Genomic DNA, 5,925 nt, shown 5'->3' with positions numbered 1-5,925 from the left:
TATTTCCTTGGCTCTATCTACCTACAGCTTGAAAGACAGCTGGCTGAGGTGAATGGAGTCAGAGGAGAGAGGCAACTGAACAGACAGGAAGCATCATGCTGGGGTAAAGATGGAGACTTTAAGACCAGATGCCCTTGGATTTTCAGATCCAAGAAACACAGAGCTTATGCAGTGAACAGCAAAGGCAAATGCATCTTTGAAATACCTCCTAATAAAAATGAACCCAGAGGTAGTCATTAACCAGATAGCTATGGGGGCCATTCTAACTATCCTTCTCCACTGAGAAGCCATTGGTTTACCATCTAGGAAGTATTGATCAGAAGTAAGGAAACACCCTAAGCATGGCAGACTGCTACAGTCCCAACCATGATCAGACAACATACACACTCTTGCCATACCTGGATACAGCAGATTGGTGGACCTGGAATACTTAGACTGGTACACCACGGACTCAACTTCAAACACCTTCTCCTAGGAGGCAGGGTGGCTGAAAAAACACAACTGCCAGAAGGCATTTCCATGGAGCTAGGTCAGCTGGCAGATTGGTTCACGTTCGAGCCCATGGGCACCTGGAGGAACAGATACCCTGGATTCTGCTGAAGAATATCTTACTAACAGCCCCAGAATCTTCCATCAACATGCATGACTCAGTGGTGAAGCTAGTACAAACACCAGAAGTGGTTGGGTCCTCCAGACAGGAAAGTGGTCAGGGAAGCCTGGAGCTGCAACTTCCTGAACTATCATCCACCGCCTCAACTTTGTATACTAGACCCTGGCAAAGGGGATCAAAGGCTCAAATTGTCAGTATTTCAGCAGGAAGTGAACCAGGGGTTGCCATTCTCCCAAGAGCCACCTGTGAATGATGGTGTTTCATCCTTGACCAGCTTCTTCAACCTCAGTTATGACCCACTTCTTCAGCCACAATCAGTAAGAAGACCTGGTCTGGCTCATAGTCATCCCGTAGGTTGACCTGTGGATGTAGTTGATCTTTTGCAGGATCTGGAAGATAATTTCTTGACCTCAGTTTTTCCAGGTGACAACCATAGAATCTCTGTTGCTATTCTGATAACAGATGTAGTGTTAGAAGATGCCCAGTTGTTCTCACAGTCCTTGGTTGACTACTCCCTTAGTGCATACCACTCTCTGCCCAACCAACCTTTGTAGCATTGGTGTTGAAGGTGTGGAAAGAGTTATGGACCATAGGATACAATGCACTGGGACTTGGCTGCAGAAGAGCAGGAGCAGAACTTGCTTTGCTCTACCCTTCTTGGAGCCCCAGCCTCAGCATCTGGAACTAAGAGAAGCAGCGGAATCCCAGGAGGATGTGGGAAGCAAAGAAGGATCTTCAGAGGATGAGGACACATCTGGAAGCCCAGCAAGTCCAGAATTTGCCTCCAGAACCCATAACTTACTCCAGACCAAACAGCCACATTAGTTACTTGAGCTGCCCTCAGCACCTGGAGTTGCAGTCTTATCTTCAGAGTCCCTGGAGTCTGTTCCATCCAGGCCCTGATCCTAGGCACTACTGAGACTCCTAAAAGGCTGGGCTGAGCAGTTTTGCAAAGCTTGTTAGCTTCTCTACTAAGGTGCCTGAGGAGAAGAAGGCTCTTGAAATGGAGAAGTGGTTGAGTCTAGTATGTGGGTGGGTTGAGGTTCCATTCCAGAAACCCATTCTATCTGTTGATTGAAACCTGTTCGGTCTGCTCTATTCCAAACCATCTTGGCAACCTAGACAAGTATTTCGTGCACCTTTGCAATGAGCTGTAGGTATTTGCTGCTCATACTGCCCATAGGACTGTGAACCCAGAGGTCTTGGAGCTGCTGATGTGAGAGCAGGGACTAGTCAGTGATCAAGGCTTGCTGCATGTTTGTGGAGCAGTACCTGCCTTTGGAGTCCTAGCATCTACTCATCCCTCGTGTACTTAGTGTAGTTCTTTCTTCCCTGTCCAGAAGTTGCCAGACTTTAACTTACCCTCTCCCTACCTTGGACACCTTGGACCCACACAATCATCAAGATTTCCTTCTCATCTTCTAGCACAAAGGTGAAAGTAATAAAACAAGAAAATGATGTCTGAAAACAGTGTCAATCAGTTCATTACAGCTTAGCCATTCTGTAGAAATTAATTATTGTTGTTTTTGGTTGTAGATGAACATGTGTATGAATGCCAGAAGTCAACATCAACTGTTGACCAAAAATCATCTCTATGACCCTTCATCCTATTTTGAGACAGGTTCTCACCGAATTTTACAGTTCCATTTCAGCAAGGTGAACCAACTAGCTCCAGGGATCTTCCAGTGTCTGTCTCCTTCGTGCTTACGTAAAGGCCTGGCTCCAGGGATCTCCCAGTGTCTGTCTCCTTCATGCCTACGAAAAAGCCTGGCTTCAGGGATCTCCCAGTGTCTGTCTCCTGAGTGCCTTTTTACACGGGTACTGGGAATCCAACCTCGGGTTCTCCCCTTGAGCAGCAAGCACTTTACTCACTGAGACCTTTCCTCTAACACTTTTCGTATCTGTACTGAACACTCCTTGTTTCTAGATGAGGCTGATGGAGTCGTGCTGGTAGGAAACACCATCTGTTTGGGAGATCTATTATTATTACTGTTTGCTTAATGCTAAGAACCACAGTTCTTACTTTTGTAGACTTGTAAGGCTTATACACTTAACTGTCCATCTCAACTTGGAAGGGGCTACAGGATACCCTGAATCAAAACAATGACCAAGCAAGGACCAGTTACTTCCCAGTGCCTGCATATCAGAGTGGCTTTCTGTCCTTGGGAAAAGGACAGAACAAATTCAAAAGGAGCTCAGAATTTGCCTTTGAATCGCATCTCGAAAATGGTATCTGGTGATAGGTCCCAGAACATCTTCTATCAGATGTGGACTAATTAAAGTATCAGTCTTATTTCTTTCTCATCAAATAAAGGAAAATACTTCCCTATTCATAATTTTCCACAACAATGCTGCACAGTAAACCATTTTAAGATTTAGGAGTCTAAATCCACAATACAGCAATTTGGCCTGTGTGCAAATGGGCATTTCTTTAGATTCCAATCAGGCTTCATCTATGATGGGGTTTAAAGATGACAGCCTTAGTAGTGTGGCTGTGTTGATCCACTCCCTTTGTGACTCTCACCTGCCTCCAGCAACCTGGCTCAGGTTTGCCCTCATAGACCATGTAGAGAAGCAAGGGAGTAAAATCAAGCAATCAAATAACAAGCACAATTCATAAACTTCTGCCTGCGTTAACTTTGTTACTTTTTTAGTAGTTGAAACAAATCATGTGACGAAACTAAGAGTCAGTGTGCAAGAGCGCTTTCAAAGCCAGGATACAGAGTTGACCACCAATGCAGCCACTCTAAGTCATCCTAAATGATTTTAGTTGATTTATGCTGTCACTCCTCCTTGCCAGTTTCAGGATACAGATGACACTCATCTGTACCTGTGAGTGATCATGTGTCCTCTGAGTTGAACATGGAAAAGCTGGTTTCCTGAAAGAGGCCCAAGTTCTTGCCCCCGTTCGTATTCTGAAACACTTATCTGATTCTAATTGCTGCTGAGTCCTAAAGTTGCCAGTGACCAGTGGGACAGAGACACTGTAGTCAAATTCAAATCCAGAGTCTGCTCTTTCCTAGTGCAGCCTCAGCTCCCTTCTACAGTTGTGCTTGCCTGAGAAGATGAATGTCTGCAGAAGCCCAGAGACCAAGCAGAAAGAGTAAGAGTGTCTCTTTTAAGTTCTGGAGATTTCTGCCCTTCAACTTCCAGTTTCCAAACTGCAAGCTCTGCCACCCATTAGCAATGCTCTTCATGTTAGCATGCTACAACAGTTCAGATCATGAATTTGTGCCTCTTTGAGTGGGATGCATTTATTTTAACTCAAATAAAATATGAAAGCAAGAGTGAGCTAAAGCATCTAAGTCTACGAGGTTAACGTGTGAAGTTGGTTATGTAATCTGGAGCTGAGATCAAGTCTTCCGAATCCCACTTCTGACAGGAAGTGAGTGCATGGGACTACTCATTGCAATGATAGACAATGCCATTTTTCATCCAATAATGACATGAGGAGATAGCAAAGTCGCCCGAATTCTGGAAACGTTTAAACAAAAGACAACCTATTGTTTCAGGGAAGGGCTGAACCAAATTGCATTAGGTTCCTTCTGATTCTGAGATTAAGAAATTCTGAACCCAATCCTTCAGTTTAAAGAAACAGTGACCAGGAGACATTAAATACATTTCCCACACCATGTTGGTCTCAGGGTTTAGGCACAGAACTGGGTCTCCCATCCCCTGTGTCTTTCCTTTGCATATTTTGTCATAAGGGTTTCTCACTCAGTGAATAATGCTCTGTCTTGAGTGCTTTGTAAGTAGACTGATCGTAGGACTTGAATCTAAGTGCTACCAAGCAGGAGAAATGTTCCCAGGCTTCTTCTCTTGTGGCTCTCATCTCATTGATGAGTAGGGGGTCAGGAAACCATTTTTTTTAATGTTTGCTATGATGTTGTTTCGAATCATTAAACCTTGCTTTTTGGACTACTTCAAGCAATTGATTGTTTTCAGTTAGTATTTTCTCTATGTGTTTGGAAGAGACACCAAGAGAAGCATGGATAGATTGGATAAAATATGCCTCATTACTTCCTCAGATGATAGATTTCCCTTCTCCGGCGATTCCCCTTAAGATTCTTCAGACCTTATGGTGCTGGCCATATATGTAATAGAAGACAGCTTTGTTGGATACCGTTGGGAGGAGAGGTCCTAGGGCCTGAGGGTGTTCAATGCCCCAGTGTAGAGGAATGCCAGGATGGGAGGATGGGAGTGGATGGGTGAGGGAGCACCCTCATAGAGGCAGGGGTAGGGGTAAGGATGGGGGTTTCCAAAGGGGAGACCTGGAAAGGTGAAAACATTTGAAATGTAAATAAAGAAAATATCCAAGGGGTGGGGGGAAGAGGCAAGAGGAGCTTCCAGAGGTAATTTATATATATTGTATTATATACAATATTGGGTGATCAATATATGTGTACCAGTGTTAAAGCTCAAAAAACAAAACAAAGATTCTTCAGATCCACAACTACTATGTGTTTCTACCAAACAACTCAATAGAGAAAGAGAATAAATTTATACATGTGAAAGGTTAGGATACCACCAAGCAATTCTCCAGTTCTCATGAACTTTTTAATTCTTTGTTCTAAGAAGAAATGGGGATTTCACAACCTATGTGTGCTAATTGTTATTTAAAGAAATCATACTTCAAACTATAATACATTAGCTATAATTGATGCTGTAGGAAGATTTGCAGTGCCTATCCCACGGGAGCTTCTGCCTTAGCAATTCTGCCATCCATTTGCTTAGCATTCAAATACATATTCATGATTAAAGAAGCATAATGCAGGATATCAAAAAGGGCCAGTGCTGATTTTTCAAGTCTATTCCTGGAATCCATGAAAATACCATAGGATGTATCCAATGTCTCCTGACGTTTAATATCCTCAAAGATTCTGAAATTGCGTTCTGTGCCATTATGGAACATTATGTTCCTTAATATGCACATTCTATATAATATCTTTAGGCTATTAAGAGCTCACATTTATTGTGTTTCATGCACAGTTCATCCTTACAAAGTTATAAAAGTTGTCATCAACTCCATTTTCAAAGGACAGCATAGAACTACAGAAAAGATAAGTCAGCTGCAGATATGGGGTGGTGTGGGGGCTGGGGTAGGAGCTTGTAGCAGAGCAGGAGTTCTGGTGCCTCTCTGTGAGTTCCTTCCTATTCTGAGCAAATATTTGCTGCTTGAGTTACTATGCCCTCCTCCCAAGGAGCTACTGTGCTGGGAGCAAAAGCTGTGACTTGTGCATCACAAGACAGTGTGCTGCTTCTTCTTTGCTTCTCAGGCAGGGAGAGGACACAAGAGCACTTAGGCTATTTTCAGT

At 43.5% G+C, this 5,925-nt stretch overlaps 1 pseudogene; it reads left to right on the top strand.

The window, feature by feature from the left end:
- Positions 1 to 341: 341 nt before the first annotated feature.
- On the top strand, positions 342 to 1,164 carry LOC116101471 (annotated as a pseudogene).
- Positions 1,165 to 5,925: the final 4,761 nt, after the last annotated feature.

This window comes from Mastomys coucha, unplaced genomic scaffold (assembly GCF_008632895.1).
Source record: "Mastomys coucha isolate ucsf_1 unplaced genomic scaffold, UCSF_Mcou_1 pScaffold21, whole genome shotgun sequence".
Lineage (NCBI taxonomy): Eukaryota > Metazoa > Chordata > Mammalia > Rodentia > Muridae > Mastomys > Mastomys coucha.
The sequence above is the reverse complement of the archived record's forward strand: the minus strand, read 5'-3'. Positions and strand labels throughout refer to the sequence as shown.